The sequence below is a fragment of the Rana temporaria genome, chromosome 13 (genome assembly GCF_905171775.1).
Source record: "Rana temporaria chromosome 13, aRanTem1.1, whole genome shotgun sequence".
In the NCBI taxonomy this organism is placed as follows: Eukaryota; Metazoa; Chordata; class Amphibia; order Anura; family Ranidae; genus Rana; species Rana temporaria.
The window spans coordinates 9,940,771-9,964,321 of NC_053501.1; the positions used below are offsets into that span (position 1 = coordinate 9,940,771).

Sequence of the window (23,551 nt, forward strand, 5' to 3'; positions counted from 1 at the left end):
ACACGCCCCTAGCGGCCAGCGTAAATATGCAGTTAAGATCCGACGGCGTAAGAGACTTACGCCGGTCGGATCTAACAGAAATCTATGCGTAACTGATTCTATGAATCAGGCGCATAGATACAAGCGGCCAGACTCAGAGATACGACGGCGTATCTGGGGATACGCCGACGTATCTCTTTTGAGAATCTGGCCCCCCAGTGTGTAATATCATCAGGCAACTTACAAGGCAACTTCAAGTCGCCTCCAGGACAGGAGGCTTTCCAGTGGCCAATCAAACAACGATCAACTCTGTGGGAGGGAGGGGTTTGCCTGAGAAATGTATGTTATCTTCCTGTATTGTTGCTTCAGTTAAGACAGGGGATCCGACTTCTGAGGCGACTTCCATTGAAATCAATGGGTACAAGTCGCCTAGAAGTTGTCGGATTGAAGTAGTACAGGAACCTTTTCTGAAGTTGGAGCGACTTCAGTAGTGTACATTAAGACGGCTCCCATTCACTTCCATTCATTTTTTCGACTTGGGGGCAACTTGGGGCGATTTGAAGTCGGATCCCAGGTCGCCTCAGTGTGAACCGGCTCTAAGAGGGATACTTGAAAAACGTTATTAAACAGATTGTAATATAAAAATAAACAGTAATGAAAGTGTTACTAAACTAAGGACTCTGCAGTCACTATATCTGGTCTCCCACAGTACACAGAACATGGAGATACAATTATTTTAGTAAATATAAACTGCTAAATTCCTTTTCTCATCAGCAGCATATAGCAGTCTTGTGACTTCTATCAGTGTTTGGCAAAGCACTGGTTAAAGTTTGTAGGAGGAGTTTTCATTCTCCTCTGACTGTCCTATGAGGCTTCATGACCCCTGACTTTCTGCCTGGACAGTGCTGATTGGCTCTGTGTTGTTCACATGCACCAAAAAAAATCTCAAACACCAAACAGAACATGTGCAAAGTGACTCCTTAGGAATCTGTTCTATCAGCAGGATTGGGGACAGTAAAAGAAGGGGATGATTAGAGAAGATAGGATCAAACAGCCCTTTTACACAATGTGAGTATAACAAGCATGTTTTACTGTATATACAGACTGATCTCACTGTTGTGGGTTTAGTAACACTTTGAGTATCTTGTCATCCCAATAATACCTCCACAGCAGCACGGAGCCATCCCATGTGTTTCATAGACTCCAGAGCAGCGGTTCTCAACTACTATCCTCAGGACCCACTAACACACCAGGGGGCAGATCCACGTAGATTGGCGCTTCTCTCCGCCGGGCGTAGCGTATCTAAGATACACTACGCCGCCGTAACTTTTTTTTCGAATCCTCAAAGAATTTGCGCCATAAGTTACGGCGGCGTAGTGTATCTTTGGTGGCGTAAGGGCGCGGAATTCAAATGGCTGTGATGGGGGCGTGTCTTATGTAAATACGTCGTGACCCGACTTAAACAACGTTTTTTTTTTTAACTGCGCATGCGCCGTCCGTGGGGGTATCCCAGTGCGCATGCTCGAAATTAAACCGGAACAAGCCAATGCTTACGACGGTGACGTCATTTTACACAAATCCCTATTCGCGAACGACTTACGCAAACAACGTAAAAAATGCAAAATTCGATGCGGGAACGACGGCCATACTTAACATTGAGTACGCCTCATAATAGGAGCTTTAACTATACGCCGGAAAAAGCCGAACGCAAACGACGTAAAAAAATGCGCCGGCCGGGCGTACATTCGTGGATCGCCGTAACTAGCTAATTTGCATACTCGACGCGGAATTCGACGGAAACGCCACCTAGCGGCCGGCGGAAAAAATGCACCTAAGATCCGACAGCGTACTAAGACGTACGCCTGTCGGATCGATCCCAGATGCCGTCGTATCTTGTTTTGTAGATACAAAACAAAGATACGACGCTGGAACTTTTGTAATTCTTTTGTGGATCTGCCCCAAGGTTTGCAAGATAACTGAAATACATCACAGGTGATATCATTTGCTGCTCAGTGATTGCAGTATTTTTTGTCTGCATCTCCACAAGGTAATACTTCAAGTGTAACTCCACTTTTTTGTGGGGGGAAAAAATAGCAAATAAAGAAAAAATAATATAGCGCATATAATCCATTTTTTAATTGAATGTTATTAAAAATTACCTTTCCTTTTCCATCTACAGCTGCTGTAATTTTCTGAGAATACTGTACATTGCAATATGGCTACCTGAAGTTTTCTGTACACTGTGTACTGGCCACTCCCCAGAAACATCATTTCCTGCCTGTGTGATTGGCTCACCAATTTACCCAGAAGTCTGCCTAAGATACCAGTCAGATTTCAGGCATCCCTTTTTGAGAGATACTTTCAATAGGAACACATCTAAAGGGATGCGTGCCCAGCAGATTTCCTCATTAGTGCCCTGTAGCTGCACACCTGACAGTTAATTATGAAACCACTCCCATTAGACACACTCAGAGGCACAGACACAGGGGTAGATTCAGGTAGCAATTGCGTCTGCGTAACCATAGTTACGCAGCGCAATTGCTTAGTTGCGCCGGCGTATCGAGTGCTCCTGATTCAGAGGGCTCGATACGCCGACTGCAGCCTAAGATATGACTGGCATAAGGCTCTTATGCCATCGTATCATAGGCTGCATTCTTACGATGGCCGCTAGGGGGCGTTCCCGTAGTGGTCAGCGTATAGTATGCAAATTGCATACTAACGCCGATTCACAACCCTACGCGAGCCCTGCATACGCAGTTTACGTTGTTTACGTTCGTCGGGTTCCGCGTAAGGCTGCTCCTGCTATTAGCAGGGGCAGCCAATGCTACGTATACCCGTCGTTCTCGCGTCGCGAATTTTAAATTTTACGTTGTTTGCGTAAGTAAAACCATGAATGGCGCTGGACGCCATTTACGTTCACTTTGAAGCAAATGACGTCCTTGCGACGTCATTTGCCGCAATGCACGTCGGGAAAGTTTCCCGACGGAGCATGCGCACTACGTTCGGCGCGGGAACGCGCCTAATTTAAATGATCCACGCCCCCTACGGGATCATTTAAATTACGCGCCCTTACGCCGGGCATTTTTAGGGAGCGCCCGCGCAAATTACGTGGCTACTGCTTCATGAATGAAGCGTAGCGCAGATAATTTGCGTAGGCGCAGGGTTAAAACGGGACTCTGCGCCTTCGTAAGAAGTGCGCAGCGGTACCTGAATCTACCCCACAGTTTTTATTTTTCTCAACAAAAGTGGAGTTGCTCTTTAAAATTTGGCCTGTTAGTGGGTCCTGAGGACAGGAGTTGAGAACCACTGCTCCAGAGCCATAAATCCTATAACAAGTACCAGGCAACATCTGTAAACTTGAGACCAGATAGGCAACTGGTATTACTTGAGTCAGCCTGTCACAGACCCCGCCCACAAAGAAAAGAGTTCTTGGACATGCAGCCATTTTGAACATTTATGTCTGGGTATCCTATGTCCAGCTACCTAAACAAAACCAAAAACGAATTTACTAAAAAAACGAATTTCTGCTATAGAATGCTCAGCTAATATAACTACAAGAATGACAGAAAAATTCTGGGGCGTTTTTCAGGCGCTTTAGCGTTAAAAAAGCACCTGTAAAGCACCTGAAAGAAGCTGCATCTCCAATCCCAATGTGAAAGCCTGAGTGCTTTCACACTAAAGCGCCTGAAAAACGCCCCAGGTTATCGGTATAGAGCTACACTGGGGGTCTGGCACTAAAATGATTGCTCACGCTCTGATGTTCACAGCGATACCTCACTTGTGGTCTAATTTCCATTTACATATGCGTGCGTGCATGTTCACATTTGCGTGGGCGAAAGGGGGCACTTTAATTTTGTATTGTGAATTATAATCACTTTTTTTTTTTTTTTAACATCCCCTGAGGAAGCCCTGAGCGGCAAAACATGTCGGGACTATCACTCCAATGTTATTGTTGAGTGACTAATTTCCATCTGTTTTTGAAGTCAAGATGTTCTTCCGTATGTGGGCACATAACGCATAGCCAACCTTTTAACTATGTCTGGTATGTAGTAATGAAATCTTTGTTATTTTATACAATTGTAGTATCCAAATTACCGTACTTCTTTTGCTGGCACCTATAAAAAAACTTCCCTTGTTCATTTCCATTTTCAGGGATGTTGGTGCAATTTTTGACATTATCACCTCTCCATATCACCACTTTCTACTTTTTTTTTTTTTTAACACTGTACCTTTTAATTTATTTTAGATTAACTGTATTGCTATTACAAGGGATGAACAACCTCCTCCCAGAGCACACTGAGCTATGGACGGTCATCTGTCACGTAGATCTAAACCCTAAGGCTACAGTGACGCCGGCCTCCCTCATTTAGGAACACTGTCTGGAAAGTATAGACAAATTTTAATTGTTCTCAATTTAAGGCAACTGGAAAACTGCCCACTTATCAGGTTAAGTTCTCCTGCATTTAATGTACTTGCCTTTACACTCAATTTTTCATGCATTTACAGTGCCTTGGAAAAGTATTTATACTCCTTTGGAATTTTCCACATCTTGTCATGTTACAACTAAAAACGTAAATGTATTTTATTGGGATTTTATGTGAAAGACCAACACAAAGTGGCACATAATTGTGAAGTGGAAGGAAAATGATAAATGGTTTTCAATTTTATTTTTTTTACAAATAAATATCTGATAAGTATGGCGTGCATTTGTATTCAGCCCCCTTTACTCTGATACCCCTAACTAATATCTAGTGGAACCAATTGCCTTCAGAAGTTACCTAGTTAGTAAATAGAGTCCACCTGTGTGTAATTTAATCTCAGTATAAATACAGCTGTTCTGTGGAGCCCTCAGAGGTTTGTTAGAGAAACATAGTGAACAAACAGCATCGTGAAGGCCAAGGAACACACCAGACAGGTCAGGGATAAAGTTGTGGAGAAGTATAAAGCAGGGTTGGGTTATAAAAAAAAAAATATCCCAAGCTTTGAACTTCTCAAGGAGCTTCTGTTCAATCCATAATCCGAAAATGCAAAGAGTATGGCACAACTGCAAACCTACCAAGACATGGCCGTCCACCTAAACTGACCGGGCCGGGCAAGGAGAGCGTTCATCAGAGAAGCAGCCAAGAGGCCCATGGTAACTCTGGAGGAGCTGCAGAGATCCACAGCTCAGGGGGGGGGGAGAATCTGTCCACAGTACAACTATTAGTGGTGCTCTCCACAAATCTGCCCTTTATAGAAGAGTGACAAGAAGAAAGACATTGGTGAAAGAAAGACATAAGAAGTCCTGTTTGCAGTTTGTGAGAAGCCATGTGGGGGAGGGGACACATCAAACATGTGGAAGAAGGTGCTCTGGTCAGATGAGAACAAAATGTTACTTTTTGGCCTAAAAGCAAAACGCTATGTGTGGCGGAAAACTAACACTGCACATCATCCTGAACACACCATCCCCACCGTGAAACATGGTGGTGGGAGCATCATATTGTGGGGATGCTTTTCTTCAGCAGGGACAGGGAAGCTGGTCAGAGTTGATGGGAAGATGGATGGAGCCAAATAAAGGACAATCTTCAAAGAAAACCTGTTAGTCTGTAAAAGAATTGGGGCGGAGGTTCACCTTGCAGCAGGACAACAACCCTAAACATACAGCCAGAGTTACAATGGAATGGTTTAGATCAAAGCATATTCATGTGTTAAAATGGCCCAGTCACAGTCCAGACCGAAATCACATTGAGAATCTGTGACAAGACTTGAAAATTGCTGATCACAGACGCTCTCCATCCAATCTGACAGAACTTGAGATATTTTACAAAGAAGAATGGGAGAAAATGTCCCTCTCTAGATGTGCAAAGCTGGTAGAGACATCCCCAAAAAGAATTGCAGCTGTACTTTTTGATGTAGCACTCACCCCCGAAGGAGCCGCTGGTTGATTTTGGGATTGGCCTACTAAGTTACCCTGGCGGTGTCTAGGGGTGTAGTTGTGAGAACAGCGGTAGTGAGCGAAGGGTCCAGACAGCCAATAAAAGGTTTTCAATGCTTTATTGTCCAGGCCAAACATGGCCAACATCAACATGAATTGGGAAGGTCTAGGTTGATGATGGAAAGAGAAGAGAACATTGTGGTATCAGGCCTGGATATTAAATCGAGCCGTCAATACTGCTCTGTATAGTACCAATTTTGTAACTTGTCGCCACTCTGCTCGGAGTGGGTAAAGTGCCTCCGGACAGACCCCTTTAACAGGCCTGGCAGCCGAAGCGTCACTCTAAACTGGCTGGGAGGAACGAGTCTCTCTCACAGACCCGGCTCTAGGGCCTCTTCCACAGGCCAATTTCAATAAAGGACTTAGGTGAATAAAGAGAGCGATCCTCCCAGTAGACTTTTCCTATACAGGCCCCCGGAGGACAGCAAGCATACCTGTCAGTGGTCCGGACACCCGATCCCAGACTGGGATTTTCTCAACAGGTCATGGAACCCAGCCAAACACTGGGGTCCCTTTTCTCCTCAGGATGAGGTTCGATGCAGTTTTCAGCTTTGGCCAGGTGGGCCGCGCTGGAGGGGTGCATGGATGCGCGTACCCTGAAGGTGGATACCGCACCTGGAACGGGGACCCCGCAAAGGCTTTTCAACACATGACCCCTCTCACAGATATACTCTCCCCCAGCATGCCCTGCGAGGGAAAACTCCTCTAATTGGCTGCTGGGGAAAACTTGCTCTGCCAGAAGCCCTCTGGCGCCAACTGCCGGCAAGGGGTGGTATTGCACCCCCTGACCACAGACTGACCCAGTGGACACTTCTGGAAATGACAGAAGTCACAAATTTAGACAAACCACGAATGGGAGCAAAGTAACTCTCCCATTCCCACTAACTTTAGCGTAGTGCCCATGCTGAAAGCAAGGGGGCGCTACATAGAGGAAGGCGGTTCTACAAAGTGTTGACTCCGGGGGGCGCCATACAAATACCCCCCACACATTCCAGATATTTATTTGTAAAAAAAAATTGAAAACCATTTATCATTTTCCTTCCACTTCACAATTATGTGCCACTTTGTGTTGGTCTATCACATAAAATCCCAATAAAATACATTTACTTTTTTGTTTGTACCATGAAAAAATGTCAAGGGGTATGAATACTTTTTCAGAGAATCCAATCTTCCCCTGGACACACAATTCTATTTTCTCTATAGACAGGCAAACTGAATGCACCCAAATGCAGGTAACTGCCCAATGTGAATAAGGCTAGGTTCAAATACGTGTAATTAGATAATAAACACATTCCTGCAGCACACAACAAAAAGATGGATTCCTTTCGCAGGTGAGCAGCAGCGCCAATAAATGGTATTGTACCCTAACATAGCTTGCTGAAGTGTATAGGAAATTGTGCAAAAAAAACACATGGTAACAAATAATAATGCGATTTTGTGCCGGTTCACACAGGGGCAGCGCGACTTTGCAAGGCGACTTCAGAGCGACTTCAGCGTGACTTTGAGCAACTTACAACGCGACTAAAGTTGCCTCCAGGACAGACGACTTTGGCTGTGGCCATTCACATAATAATCAGCTCTGTGGGAGGGAGGGGTTTGCCTGGGTAAACTATTTTTTTTTTTTCCTGGAAAGTTGCTTCAGTTAAGATAGAGATCCGAGGAGGCGACTTCCATTGAAATCTATGGGTACAAGTCGCCTAGAAGTCGCCTTCAGTAGTGTACATTAAGACGGCTCTCATTCACTTCAATGGAATTTCTTATGCAATTCTTAGCAAAAAGTAAAAAAATATAATTTTTTTTTCAAAATTGTCGCATTTTTTTGTTTATAGCGCAAAAACTAAAAACCGCAGAGGTGATCAAATACCACCAAAAGAAAGCTCTATTTGTGGGAAAAAAAGGACGCCAATTTTGTTTGGGAGCCACGTTGTACGACCGCGCAATTGTCAGTTAAAGCGACGCAGTGCGGAATCGCAAAAAGTGCTCTGGTCTTTGACCAGCAATATGGTCCGGGGGTTAAGTGGTTAAAGCGGCACATATTACATTGTTAGGTACACAGTTAATCCTTTGATTCCCACTTGATGTTAACCCTGAAGTGTCAGTTAGCCCTCATTCACATTGGAGGTCAAATCGCATGGCAAGTCGCACCCTATTGCCGTCAATCGCACTGTTCAAATCGGCGCGTTGATTGGAAAAAGTAGTTCCTGCACTACTTTTGCCGATTTCGGGGGGTGACTCTGGTGCATTGAGCCACACAGATCTCTTCCAAGTAGCACTGACAAGCGGCTTTGATATTGTGCGATTTTTAGATGAAGCCGCACGATTTCGAAGCTGCAGTCAATGTGACCGTGGGGCTAGTGAACCTCCTATCCAGCATCAGCTAGCACCAGATTGTCCGCCACACTATCACAGTCCCATTACCAATATAGGGCCAGATCCACATGCTCTGGCGCATCTTTCTGTATCCTGAAAGAATTTGCGCTGTAAGTTACTGCGGCGTAGTGTAACTTTGGCGGCGTAAGTGCGCGCAATTCAAATGGATGTGATGGGGGCGTGTTTTATGTAAATATGTCTTGACCCGACGTAAATGACGTTTTTTTTTAACGGCGCATGCGCTGTCCGTGGGGGTATCCCAGTGCGAATGTTTGAAATTAACCCGCAACAAGCCAATGCTTACGACGTGAACGTCATTCTACGCAAAGCCCTATTCGCGAACGACTTACGCAAACGACATAAAAAATTCAAAATTCGACGCGGGAACGACGTCCATACTTAACATTGAGTACGCCTCATATAGCAGGGGTAACTATACGCCGAAAAAAGCCTTACGGAAACGACGTAAAAAAAAACGTCGGCCGGACGTACGTTTGTGGATTCGCGTATCTAGCTAATTTGCATACTCGACGCGGAATTCGACGGAAGCGGCCAGCATAAATATGCAACTTAGATCCGACGGCGTACTAAGACGTATGTCAGTCGGATCTAGCACAGCTTCAGGCGTATCTTGTTTTGTGGATACAAAACAAAGATACGCCGGAGCAAACTAGAAGTTACACGGCGTATCAATAGATACGCCGGCGTAACTTCTTTGAGGATCTGGCCCATAGTGTCTATAGCTGCATAAATACCAGTATGTATCCCATAGTTTGTAGATGCTATAACTTTCACACAAACCAATTAATATACATTTATTTGGATTATTCTTTGTCGTTTAGCAGAAAACATTTTGACCTAAATGTATGAAGAAATTTTGTATTTTTTATTTGATATGTTTTGTAACAAATTAGTAAATATCGTTAAAAAAAAATTTTTTTTCTTAAAGATTTTGGTAATTTTTTCGTTTATGTAAAAAAAAAAAAAACTTGGAGGTGATCAAATACCACCAAAAGAAAACTCTGTTTCTGTAAAAAAAAATGGAATCATTTTTTTTTTTTTTGGGTGCAGCCTTATCTGACCGGAGCAATTGCCAGTTAAAGTAGCGGCGTACTGACTAACAAACAATGCCCTGGTCATGAAGGGGGGTAAAACCTTTCCGGATCTCAAGTGGTCCAAGTGACACTAAAACAATATTCTTTATTTTCTCCAAAAATAATCCGTACACATCCACTACTCAATAGCCCTGTATTGTGTTTTTCATTAACCGCTTCTGGATCGCCCTATAGCAGTTTTACTGCTACAGGGCATCATCATCTGTGCTCTGAATCACGTAGAGATACACTTCCTTTTAGGGGGAGTGCAAGCGTGCCGCCGGTGGCTCGCTTTCACTGTCATTATACACAGCAGAAGCCGATCGTTGATGGTTCCTTGGTATCCGCCGTCACCTGCCGACCGTCGGGGAGAGAGACAGGACTGTATGTAAACCAGGCAGATTGCTGTTCTGACGGTGGGAGGGAAGGGATGGAATTTGTGTCCATGCAAAGCAGGGAAAAAAATCCATCTCTTTCCCTGCACCTCACACAGTACACATAAACACTGGCTAGGCACACAGCCAGTGCCATAAGTACAGTGACAGTGCATATTTTTTAGCACTGATAATTGTATTGGTGTCACTGGTTCCCGCAAAGTGTCAGAATGTCTGCCGCAATATCAAAGTCCCGCTATAAGTCGCTGTTCGCCGCCATTGCTAGTAACATAAATAAATAAATAAAATATCCCATAGTTTGTGGATGCAATAACTTTTGTGCAAACCAATCAATATACACATATTGGGATTTATTTTCTACCAAAAAATGTAGCAGAATACATATTGGCCTAAATTTTATGAACAAATACGATTTTTTTTTATTTTTCCATTGGATATGTTTTATAGCAGAAAGTAAAAAAAAAATATATGTGTATATGTATGTGTGTGTGTGTATGTGTGTATATATATATATATATATATATATATTTTTTTTTTTTTTTTTTTTTTTTTTTTTTTTTAATTGTCTGTCTTTTTTTTTGTTTATAGTACAAAAAAAAAAAAAAAAACGGAGAGGTGATCGAATACCACCAAAACAAAGCTCTATTTGTGGGAAAAAAAGGACATACACTTTATTTGGGTACAGCGTCGCACGACCGCGCAATTTTCAGTTAAAATAGCGCTGTGTCATTTCGCAAAAAATGGCCAGGTCAGGAAAAGGGGGTGGGGGGCATCTTCCAGAGGTCAAATGGTTAAAGTAGCGTGGCGCTGAATAGAAAAAAAAATGTCCTGGTCATGAAGTGGGATACACTCTTCTGGATCCCAAGTAATTAAAGTGAAACTAAGTCCCCTTTCACACTTGTGCGAATTGTCCTGCGACTTGGGACTACAAAGTCGCATTAAAAGTCATTCCCCTGATGTTGTAAAGCGCTGTGTAAACTGTTATTTATATAAATCCTGTATAATAATAATAATAATTCCCCATGATTTCCGATGATAAACATTCATATATGTGCCACTTCAAGTTGTGCCGACTTCAAAGTAGTCCTTTGGTCTGACTTTCATGCGAGTTGAGGTCCATAGACTTCAAGTTTACACAGGCATTTCCTGAATTCGTGTAAAAATCGCATCTGCGAAATCGCGGTAAAAATCACGTGACTTTTAAAGGGGTGTGAAAGTGTTTTTCAGTAAATTGTTCCTTACTGTGGCTTGCTGTGTTTTTCTGCCTCCTTTTAACATTCTCAGTGAGCTCCCGATTCTCTCCTTTTTGTCCCATAGTCCATCTCGGGAGCGTGCACGAGAAGGTGGCTACATTCCTACAGACAGTGGGACGATGGAGAACGAACGTAGCCACCCTCTAACAGGAAGTCAGATCACAGCAGCCACACAAAAAAAAAAAGGAATTTGGATTTTTTGAGGAAAGTGACAATGATAGAAATGACTTTTTTTTAGTTAATACATAGTATCATTTTTTTTTTCTTTTTAAACCAGCGTTTAGTGTCACTTTTACGTTCATCAGTGGCACATGCAGTACAGTATTGGCAGATATCACAAGTGAGAATTAGAAAATTACCTGGGTGACAGGTTCACTTGTCCCGACGTCGTAAATAGGAGTCCATCTCTGAAATAAATGTGAGGTCGGGGGTTAGACGGACTCTGAAAGGACAGTTCCTCTAATGCTGGAGACTTTTCTGCATCTGACGTGACGACTCTGTGCAGCCAGGTGACTGGAGCTCACTGCCCTCCTCCTCCCACTGACACTCTATTCCACCCTAATCTCAGGGCAGACTGCTCATTGGTCAACAAGGCTGACAATGAGGACAGGCTTCCATGTATCCTCTGCTACGGTCCCTAGATCGTGGACTGCTGGAGCTAGTCCAGCCTAGGGACTGCTAGACGGAAAGAAGACGCATTTGGGCTTGGTTTACTAAAGGCAAATAGACTGTGCGCTTTGGAAGTGCAGTTGCTCCAGAGATTAGCAAATGAGGTAAAGCTTCATTTTGCAAAGAATACCCAATCACATGCAAGGAAAAAAAATAAAAACAGAATTTTTGCTCGCACGATTGGATAATGGCAGTCAGTAGGTCGCCCCCTCGTTTTTACTCTGTAACAAATGCTCATGCAAAGTGCACCATCTATTTGCCTTATGCTGCGTACACACGGTCGTTTTTTGTCTTGTAAAAAAACGTCGTTTTTTCTCATGAAAAAAAACAACGTTTTTCAAACTTCATTTGAAAAAAACGACGTTGCCTACACACCATCGTTTTTTCAAAATGCTCTAGCAAAGCGCGGTTACGTTCAGCACGTACGACGGCACTCTGTTCCATTCAAGCTCGCGTCATAACTTGCTTCTGAGCATGCGCGGGTTTAAAAACGTCGTTTTACCCACACACTATCATTTTTAAATGACACAAAAAACGACATTTTGAAAAACGACATAAAAAATGTAAGCATGTTCGAATTTTTTTTTTTTGTCGGTTTTTCAGAAGACAAAAACGTTTTGCCCACACACGGTCATTTTAAATGACGTTTTTTAAAACGTTGTTTTATTTCATCACAAAAAATGACCGTGTGTACGCGGCATTAGACTAGATTCAGATTAGTGGGATTTCAGACATCGCATGTGATTCGCACGCGCGCCACAGGTGCCGATCAAATGCGATGTCTGAGCAATGCGAGTTCAGCCATACAGTTGTACCTATAGTCACCTATAGGTTCCGATTCCTGTAAGACTCCACAGTTCGCACTGCGATCTATGAACCGTTCTGGGGGTGTCATTAAAGTGGTGTTCAACCCCCCCCCCCAAAAAAAACGTATCTGTCCTGGTGTCCAGCGATGTCAGCACCCGCAGCTGATGTTTCCATCAGCTGTCGGGTGCTGATGCTGCCATTGCGGGTAAGTGAACCCGGCAGTGTAGTCTTTCGGCTTCACGCCGGGAACCCTACTGCGCATGTGCGAGGCCTGCTCCTATCTCGTGCTGACCCGGCGGCCGGGGGAGGAGGATGGAGCCCCACGGTGACGTCACGGCCCGCGGCCCGGACTCCTGGAGGTGGGAAAGGATACCTGTTAAAGACAGGTATCCTGTTCCCCCTTACCCCCCTGAAAGGTGCCAACTGTGGTACGGAAGTGGGGGAGGAATCAGATGAGTGGAAGTTCCACATTTGGGTGGAACTCCGCTTTAACAATGTATTGACACCCTCAGCGGTTCGCAGCGGGCAGTGTCAACTCCCTGCGGGAGAGAAGCGATGCGGGAACTGGCGCTGGCTCCCGCATCGCACTAGTCTGAACCCTTGGCTTAAAAACCACCCCAATCACAAACGTTGATCACTTTAGATGCATTTTGCATTGATTTAATTCTACTGTTATCTATGACCCAGGGTTCGCACTGATGCGGTGCGGGACACCGCATGTACTTCTTCTATGCAGCACGTTCAGGTGCAAATTACATGCAGTGGGCCAGATTCAGATAGATCAGCGGATCTTTAGATCCGCGTAATCTATCTGATTTAAGATCCGCCGCCGCAAGTTTTAGAGGCAAGTGGGTAATTCACAAAACACTTACCTCCGGCGGAATTCAAATTCCACGGCTAGGGGGAGTGTACTATTCAAACCAGGCGTGTCCCCGCGCCGATCGAATAGCGCATGCGCCGTCCGGAAATTTTCCCAGCGTGCATTGCTCCAAATGACGTCGCAACGAAGTCATTGGTTTCGACGCTTACGTAAATGACGTCCATCCGTATTCGCGAACGACTTACGCAAACGACATAAAAAATTCAAATTTTGTCGCGGGAACGACGGCCATACTTAACATTGGCTGCGCCTCATAGAAGCAGGGGTAACTATGCGCCGGGAAAACCCTTACGTAAACGTTGTAAAAACACTGCGTCGGGCCCGCGTACGTTCGTGAATTGGTGTATCTCGCTGATTTACATATTCTCGGCGTAAATCAGCGAGAACGCCCCCAGCAGCCATTTTTAAATTGCAGTTAAGATCCGACGGTGTAACACAGTTACACCTGTCGGATCTTAGGCATATCTATGCGTAACTGATTCTATGAATCAGTCGCATAGATACGACCGGCCTAACTCGACGGTGTATCTTTGAGAATCTGGCCCAGTGTCTCTGGGGTGCAATTTGAGCCATGAATTTGTATGGCTCAAATCGCACCAAACTCGCGCAGGGCCCTTTTTTTTTTTGTTGCCCGCACCAGAATCGGATCACATGGGTGTACACAGCCATGCGATCCGATTTTGCAAATCACACTGCATCTTGCAAACTGATTTCGGGGTGTCGTTAACTTAACATACACTCCGCAATCGGTTTGCGTGAACTGATTGCGATTTCAATGCGGTGCAGGATCTGCAGCGAATTTTCACTACATCTAGTGTGAACCCGGGCTGAAGAGGGATCTCTGGTGTAATTCAATGAGTACTCAAGTTATTATAAAATACAAATGTACATAGTTACAAAGTTCTGTAAATACAAACAAAGCCTTCAACCCCTTAATGGCCCTTTAACCCCTTACTAACGAGGGGCCAAACAAATCCAAACGCCTGAAACCAGTTTTGCAACTTTGACATGTCTTGGTAAAACTGCACATATCATCAGGGGGGTACAGGCATTACACCTGTAAGGGGCCCGATGGTCCCCAGGGGCCCGGCTGGCCCCCCTCCCGTTTTTTAATTATTAATTATTTTTTGCATTACACCTGTAAGGGGTCCGATGATCCCCAGGGCCTCTTACAGGCCTGGCTGGCTTCCCTCCCATTTTTTTTCTTTATTTTTTGCATTATACCCGTATACCACTTATTATCTCGGGTCAGGAGAGGAGAGATTACACTTTTCGTCAGCACCCCCCCCCCCCCTCCTAGTTCTCTGCTCCAGGGGGGCCCTGCCTAAAGCTGTTTAAGGGGCCCCAAAATTTGTGATGGCTGCATATTATCACCATTATTTAGTTTATCCAGGTGAATTATTATAATTTGAGTTTTTTTAGGACAAATTTTGCTATCTGGTGGTAAAGTAAAAAATAAATAAATCAGAGGGTGGGTAAAAGGGGGGTGGTTGATGTGAAGGGGGCAGAGGACACTGCGTGGGGGGGGGGGGGGGCAGAGGGAAATTGAGTGGAGGGCGGGTGATGTAAAGGGGGGCAGAGAACACCACACTGGAGGGGATGATGTGAAGGGGGCAGAGGGGAAGTACAGAACAATATTATGGAGGGGAGGGGGGGGCAAAGGATACTACAGTTGGGGGGGGGGTGGTTTGAAGGGGGCAGAGGACACAGCATTGGGGAATACAAAACACTGCTGTGAAGGGGGCAAAGGACACTACAGTGGGGGGGGGGGGGTGATTTGAAGGGGGCAGGGGACACTGCATTGGAGAGGGGGTACAAAACACTACTGTGGGCGGAGGTGCGCAGAGGACACCAAGGCGGGGGGCAGAGGACACAGCATTGGGGGGTACAGAACACTACTATGGGGGAGGGGACAAAGGACACTACAGTGGGGGGGGGTGATTTAAAGGGGGCAGGGGACACTGCATTGGGGGGTACAGAACACTACTGTAGGCAGAGGGGGGTGCAGGTGATGTGAAGGGGACAGAGGACACTGCGTTGGGGAGTGGGGTACAGAACACTACTGTGGGCGGAGGGGGGCAGAGGACACTACAGTGGGGGGCGGGTGATGTGAAGGGGGCAGAGGACACTGTGTTTGGGGGGGTTCAGAGCACTACTGTGGGAAGAGAGGGCACTACAGTAGATCGCAACCTCCTGAAATGTTGCCTTCACCTGGTCTATGCTGTGTAAAATCTAGTAATAATTGTAGGTATAAAAGTGGGTATATGGGATTATATGATATTATTATTGTTATTATTTTATTTTGTTTTATGGTTGAACTGGATGGACTTTTTTCAACCTGACTAACTATGTAATACACTGTTTCACCCTGCTCTGCACATGCTCATTTGCTCTCCATTTTTAGGCACTGTTGAGTTTGTAGAGGCCGATCTGCTTACAGCGTTAAAGTTAAATTAAAGCTTCCTATCCTTTACAGCCAAGGAAGCCGTGGAACGTGATCACTTATAAAAAAGGGAAAAAGGGTATTTATAATGTTTGTTGTTTTTTTGTTTTTTTTAATATATATCTATACATAAATGTTTTGCTTTTCATTTCTATTTTAAATTAGGTTGTTTTACAAGGTGATTTTTTTTTAAATCACTTTAACCCTTTCAACGCCAGGTCTATACGTCGTACAGACCTAAAGGCGGGGGGGGGGGGGGTTATCACACACTGCAGTGTGGTGGCTGCAGCCTGTGAAACTGACAGACTCCTGCCTGTCAGGCAGGTGCGATAGCTCCCAACACCCCCCGACGTGGCGGCCATCGGCGGGGCCCGGGATCTCCATGGCGGGTGCCGGTGGGTAGAAGCTCACAGCGTGCAGTGAAATCAGAGGAAGCCATTTCAGTCCAGGAGAGGAGCCGGTACAACTGTGCAAGACTGAAGGGAGGGTTGAAGGTCAGCTTCAAGGGACATACACAAAGCAAAGAGAAAGCGGAGTACGCATGTTCTGTCTTGGGACTCATTAATGCTTAAAATCGAACTCCAGCCAAGCAGCTAAATACACAGTTGAATTGTGTACATGTGAAAAGTTTTACCTGCCAAATAACTTATTATTCTGTTTTGACACTTTTGTGTCTGACACACCCCATCCAAACATTACATTACATATTTTGAACATCATGTGCAGACCTTTGGTGATGTCAGGGGTCGCGTTTGAGGCCCCCTTAGCTCATAAGTTGACCACTGCCCTGGGCTCATGTTGCAATTCTCTGGATGATGTATGCGTTGCAGAGAATGAGGGGAAATTGCAAGCTCGGCTTGTAGGCAGTACCTACAGTATTGTCCATATCTCTGGTGCCCAGCCTGTGGCCCAAGGGCCGCACATCGTAGCCAGACAGCATCCAGAGAATTGTAGCATGAGCCTAAGGGCCTACAGTATTGTCTAAGTCTCTGGTGCACAACATTTGGCCCAAGGGCCTCGCATCATATACTAAAGGGCCACTGGTTGGGCACCAGATATCATCCAGGGACTTTTACCATGAGCCTAAGGGCCTACTGTATTGCCTAAGTCACAGGTGTTAAACACAAGGGCCTTGAGGCGATTCAGTTAGCATTTGTATCGCTATATAAGTTATTCACTCACTCACTAGGCCCGCTGGCCGAATCCGGCCCTCCAGGCCATTCCATGTGGCCCTCGCACCTCTCCTGCAGCTCCAGCCCTCCTCTGGTCCTACTCCAGACCCCTGTGTTCTGCTTTCAAACAATGCATCCAGCTTCTTCCCAGCAGCAGCATAAGGAAAGGGGGGTGCACTGTGATGTAAGAGAGAGTGGGAGACTCAACTTCTGATGGTGGGGGGGCTCTTGACATCTAATATAAAGGGAAGGGGATGCGCTGGACATCTAATCTTACAGATACAACCGGCGCTTTTTAGGGCAATCATAATTCTGATGCGACCCACGATGAAATTGAGTTTGACACCCCTGGCCTAAGTCTTTGGTGCCCAACTTGTGGCTCAAGGGCCACACATCATATACTAAGCACAGTTAACAGAGTACGTTAAAGGGACACTAAGGCCCCGTTCACACCTAGGCATATAAACGCCTGTAGTGTGAACGCCGCTGCCGCCCCGACACGCCAGAGGGATGCTTTAGCATTGCCCTCTATGGAGATGGTTCACATCTCCACGCCTGACGCCTGAAAACAAGTCCCGGACCTTTTTTTCAGGCGTCTTTCGGCGTTCGGCTAGGATATGTGAACCATCTCCATAGAGGGGGTCACAGGCTGCATTCACAATCGCGGCGTTTTGTCGCTGCGAATCGCGGTACAAAGCCCCGCTATTTGCCGCCGCAATTCGCAGGACAAAACGCCGCGATTCAGTACGCTATAGTGTGAATGCAGCCTAAAGGTTCCCGTTTAACTTTTTTTTAATAACAAACATGTTATACTTACCTCCACTGTGCAGCTCGTTTTGCACGCAGTGGTCCTGATCCTGGTCTTCTGGGGTACCTTGGCGGCTGTCTCCAGGGGAGGGATTGGCAGAGAGTAGTGGCGGACACTGAACGGTTGGTAAGGTGGATGAGTTTGGCAGCGGCATACATGATAGACTGAAGAGGGGATAGCTTGTGGAGAGGTAGGCCAGTGAAGAGGGAGTTACAATAGTCAAGGCAAGAGGTAACAAGGGAGTGAAAAAGTTGCTTGGTGGTTTCGACAGTTAGAAAGGGGCGTATGTTGGAGATGTTTTGGAGGTGAAGTCTGGACGATTTGGACAGTGATTGGATTTGGGGCTGAAAGGACAGGTCAGAGTCTAGGATTACACCTAGTACCTTGGCATGAGGTGAGGGACTGATGGTTGTATTATTGATCTTGATGGAGAAGTCAAGGCGAGGGGCACGGGCTGGAGGAAAAATTATGAGCTCAGTTTTAGAAAGATTGAGTTTGAGCAAGTGGTGTGACCTCCCTCAATGATCTGTAGTTCCCCAGTGCCGGAAGCACTCATGCAGCCCCAGACCGTGACACTCCCACCAGCATGCTTGACTGTAGGCAAGAAACACTTGTCTTTGTACTCCTCACCTGGTTGCCGCCACACACGCTTGTCACCATCTGAACCAAATAACTTTAGATTGGTCTCATCAGACCACAGGACACGGTTCCAGTAATCCATGTCCTTAGTCTGCTTGTCTTCAGCAAACTGCAGACTTTCTTGTACATGATTTTTAGAAGAGGCTTCCTTCTGGGATGACAACCATGCAGACCAATTTTATGCAGTGTGCGGCGTATGGTCTATGCACTGACAAGCTGACCCCCCACCCCTTCAACCTCTGCAGCAATGCTGGCAGCACTCATACGTCTATTTCTCAAAGACAACCTCTGGATTTGACGCTGAGCATGTGCATTCAACCTCTTTGGTGGACCATGGCGAGGACTGTTCTGAGTGGAACCCGTCCTGTTAAACCGCTGTATGGTCTTGGCCACCGTGCTTCAGCTCAGTTTCAGGGTCTTGGCAATCTTCTTATAGCCTAGGCCATCTTTATGTAGAGCAACAGTTCTTTTTTTCAGGTCCTCAGAGAGTTCTTTGCCATGAGGTGCCATGTTGAACTTCCAGTGACCAGTATGAGAGAGTGAGAGCGATAACACCAAATTTACCACACCTGCTCCCCATTCACACCTGAGACCTTTTAACACTAACCAGTCACATGACACCGGGGAGGGAAAATGGCTAATTGGGTCCCAATTTGGACATTTTCACTTAGGGGTGTACTCACTTTTGTTGCCAGCTGTTTAGACATTAATGACTGCGTGTTGAGTTATTTTGAGGGGACAGAAAATGTACACAGTTATACAAGCTGTACACTCACTACTTTACATTGTAGATACAAAGTGTCATTTCTTTACCACAGAGACTCTTTACCACGTGATCAGCCATGTCCAATCACGATGTAAACAGGAAAAGCCGGTAACCGCTTTTCCTCACTCACTGTCAGACGCGAGTAGAGGAGAGCCGATCGGCTGCTCCTCTGACAGGGGGGGGGTTTGTGCTGATCGATCATCAGCACAGCCCCCCCCCCCCCCCGAGGATGCCCACACTGGACCACCAGGGATGCCACTAGACCACCAGGGATGCAAAACACAGGTATGCCACCCTAGACCACCAGGGATGACAATGACAGAAATAATGAATGCCAATCAGTGCCCGCAATGGATGCCAATCAGTGCCCACAATGGGCATCACTGATTGGCAGGCATTGTTTGGCACGGATTGGCATCCATTAGTACAACACATACGTTAGTGCCACCTATCAGTGCCCATCTATGCCCATCCATGCCGCCTATCAGTGCCCATCCATGCCGCCTATCAGTGCCCATCCATGCCACTTATCCGCGCCGCCTATCTGTGCCCATCCACGCCGCCTATCTGTGCCCATCCACGCCGCCTATCTGTGCCCATCCGCGCCGCCTATCTGTGCCCATCCGCGCCGCCTATCTGTGCCCATCCGCGCCGCCTATCTGTGCCCATCCGCGCCGCCTATCTGTGCCCATCTGCGCCGCCTATCCGTGCCCATCCATGCCGCCTATCAGTGCCCATCCGTGCCGCCTATCAGTGCCGCATATTAGTGCACATCAATGCCACCACATCAGTGCCGCCTTATCAGTGCCCGTCAGTGCAGTACCATCAGTGAAGGAGAAAACGTACTTATTTACAATGTTTTATAACAGAAACAAAAAAAAAACGTTTTTTTTTTTTTTTAAATTTTCGGTCATTTTTTTATTTTTTTGCAGAAAATAAAAATCCCAGAGGTGATCAAATACCACCGAAAGAAAGCTCTATTTGTGGGTACAAAATGATAAAAATTTAGTTTGGGTACAGTGTAGCATGACCGCGCAATTGTCATTCAAAGTGCAACAGCGCTGAAAGCTAAAAATTGGTCTGGGCAGGAAGGTGTATAAGTGCCCGGTATGGAAGGGGTTAAACAGAACTGGAAGCCAGTGAGCTGACTGGGCATTTATGCCAAAACTTTATGTAAATAAATCACGCTGGCAAATGTCACATACTGTTTCCCTTAACGGAAACCTGTCCTGAAGCTGCTGTTACCGCCTTCCTATAATAGTCATTTCCTTGGCTGACCCCATCACTGGTTGTGAGCATGTGGTCAGGATTTTCCTTCCACTATCTACAAATAAAATTATTGCATTTTATTTTAATTTTTTTAAAGGCATGCAGGGGATGTCCTCATAACACATTTAATGTGTACTTGCCATCTGTCATGGGTTTTTAGTTTGTGTAGATTTGCATTCAGGAAAAATTATATTGTACCACATTGCTATCTCCAAGGATGCATTCTTCCCACTGATTACATATGTAATGTCGTCATCCTCCTCCTACTGACCACCAACGTAATGAGTCTGCAGTCTCTGACCATCCAGTATTATGTTTGCAGTCTCTGACCATCTCCTGTAGTGTGTCTGCAGTCTCTGACCATCTCCTGTAGTGTGTCCGCAGTCTCTGATCATCTCCTGTAGTGTGTCTGCAGTCTCTGACCATCTCCTGTAGTATGTCTGCAGTCTCTGACCATCTCCTGTAGTATGTCTGCAGTCTCTGACCATCTCCTGTAGTATGTCTGCAGTCTTTGATCTTCCAGTATTATGTTTGCAGTCTCTGACCTTCTCCTGTAGTGTGTCTGCAGTCTCTGACCATCTCCTGTAGTGTGTCTGCAGTCTCTGACCATCTCCTGTAGTGTGTCTGCAGTCTCTGACCATCTCCTGTAGTGTGTCTGCAGTCTCTGACCATCTCCTGTAGTGTCTGCAGTCTCTGACCATCTCCTGTAGTGTGTCTGCAGTCTCTGACCATCTCCTGTAGTATGTCTGCAGTCTTTGATCTTCCAGTATTATGTTTGCAGTCTCTGACCATCTCCTGTAGTGTGTCTGCAGTCTCTGACCATCTCCTGTAGTGTGTCTGCAGTCTCTGACCATCTCCTGTAGTGTGTCTGCAGTCTCTGATCATCTCCTGTAGTATGTCTGCAGTCTCTGACCATCTCCTGTAGTATGTCTGCAGTCTTTGATCTTCCAGTAAAATGTTTTTAGTCTCTGACCATCTCCTGTAGTGTGTCTGCAGTCTTTGATCTTCCAGTAAAATGTTTTCAGTCTCTGACCATCTCCTGTAGTGTGTCTGCAGTCTCTGACCATCTCCTGTAGTGTGTCTGCAGTCTCTGATCATCTCCTGTAGTGTGTCTGCAGTCTCTGACCATCTCCTGTAGTATGTCTGCAGTCTCTGACCATCTCCTGTAGTCTCTCACTATCTCTGACCATCTCCTGTAGTATGTCTGCAGTCTCTGACCATCTCCTGTAGTGTGTCTGCAGTCTCTGACCATCTCCTGTAGTGTGTCTGCAGTCTCTGACCATCTCCTGTAGTATGTGTGCAGTCTCTGACCATCTCCTGTAGTCTCTCACCATCTCTTATGGTATGTCTCTGAGCTTTTTTTCAATTTGCTGACAAGTGCCAAACACAGTGTGAGGTTTATCGGTCAGGATTTTTTTTTATAAATGGCTGAAAATGACTCTGCAGGTCACGTGGGATGATAGAAAAGCAAAGTACCGAGCTGCAGTCCTTCTATAAGGGTTGTGTTGGATCCCAGTTGTCAGTCTCAGACATATATCCTTTTCGGGAGAAGATCTCTAATTGGCTATGGCCTGCCTACCTGCACAAGTACCACTGCTCGACTTCTACATTGAATACACCTAGTACAGTATAAATTGGGTAAATCTAATACATTCTGCTGCTAATATAGAACATAACACTGCAATCTGCAGCACAGAGGGCACCTACCTGCCATAGCAAGCACCAGGGAATCCCAGAACCTCACCACTTGGACCCAGCTGTGACGGCAGCCAGTGCAGGGTGTGGGATACCTGGAGGCATAGCTGGGTGTCACCTCTGCACACTCCCCAGCACACCAAGGGCTGTACAACAGCAGGAGGAGGAGGAGGAGGAAGGGGTGGCACTGCCAGGCTCAGCTACCTGTGTCAGCCTAGATTAGAGGTATGGTGCCAGCTGAGCGATACAAGGGCTCTGTGTGAGGATCTGATGTGGCTGTATTATCAGAACGTCTGGACTGTTGCATTTGATATCCTAATGCCCAACCTGCAAACTGGGGGGCCTCTGCAGACAGTAGTCTGTGTTTTCCTTTACCCACTGAAGAAGAAAGAAATATATTAATATATATATATAAATATATATATATATATATATATATATATATATATATATATATATATATATATATATATATGTGTGTGTTCTTGGCATCTCCTGTAGTGTGTCTGTAATCTCTGATCATCTCCTGTAGTGTGTCTGCAGTCTCTGACCATCTGCTGTAGTGTGTCTGCAGTCTCTGACCATCTCCTGTAGTGTGTCTGCAGTCTCTGATCATCTCCTGTAGTGTGTCTGCAGTCTCTGACCATCTCCTGTAGTGTGTCTGCAGTCTCTGACCATCTCCTGTAGTGTGTCTGCAGTCTCTGACCATCTCCTGTAGTGTGTCTGCAGTCTCTGACCATCTCCTGTAGTGTGTCTGCAGTTCTCTGATCATCTCCTGTAGTGTGTCTGCAGTCTCTGACCATCTCCTGTAGTATATCTGCAGTCTGACCATCTCCTGTAGTGTGTCTGCAGTCTCTGATCATCTCCTGTAGTACAGTTGTGCTCATAAGTTTACATACCCTGGCAGAATTTATGATTTCTTGGCCATGTGTCAGAGAATATGAATGATGACACACAAAACATTCTTTCACTCATGGTTAGTGTTTGGCTGAAGCCATTTATTATCAATCAACTGTGTTTCCCATTTTTAAATCATAATGGCAACAGAAACTACCTAAATGACCCTGATCAAAAGTTTACATACCCCAGTTCTTAATACCGTGTATTGCCCCCTTTAACATCAATGACAGCTTGAAGTGTTTTGTGGTATTTGTGGATGAGGCTCTTTATCTTCTCAGATGGTAAAGCTCCCCATTCCTCTTGGTAAGAAGCCTCCAGTTCCTGTAAATTCTTGGGCACGTTTTGAGATCTCCCCAGAGGGGCTCAATGATATTGAGGTCAGGAGACTGAGATGGCCACTCCAGAACCTTCACTTTATTCTGCTGTAGCCAATGACAG

General features: G+C 45.6%; 1 protein-coding gene across 3 annotated transcripts in view; it reads right to left on the reverse strand.

Moving 5' to 3' along the window:
- The window catches only part of TC2N (tandem C2 domains, nuclear), a 92,838-nt gene extending 70,506 nt beyond the window's left edge, over positions 1-22,332 (reverse strand). The window contains exons 1-2 of one of the 3 annotated variants that reach the window (XM_040333332.1): positions 22,226-22,332; positions 11,425-11,472 (exon numbers count right to left, since the gene is read on the reverse strand). The gene's annotated coding sequence lies outside the window, so the exon portion shown is untranslated. Of the gene's footprint in view, positions 1-11,424; positions 11,587-22,225 lie in introns of those variants that run through there. The other 2 variants (XM_040333333.1, XM_040333331.1) reach the window with 2 other exon arrangements.
- Positions 22,333-23,551: the final 1,219 nt, after the last annotated feature.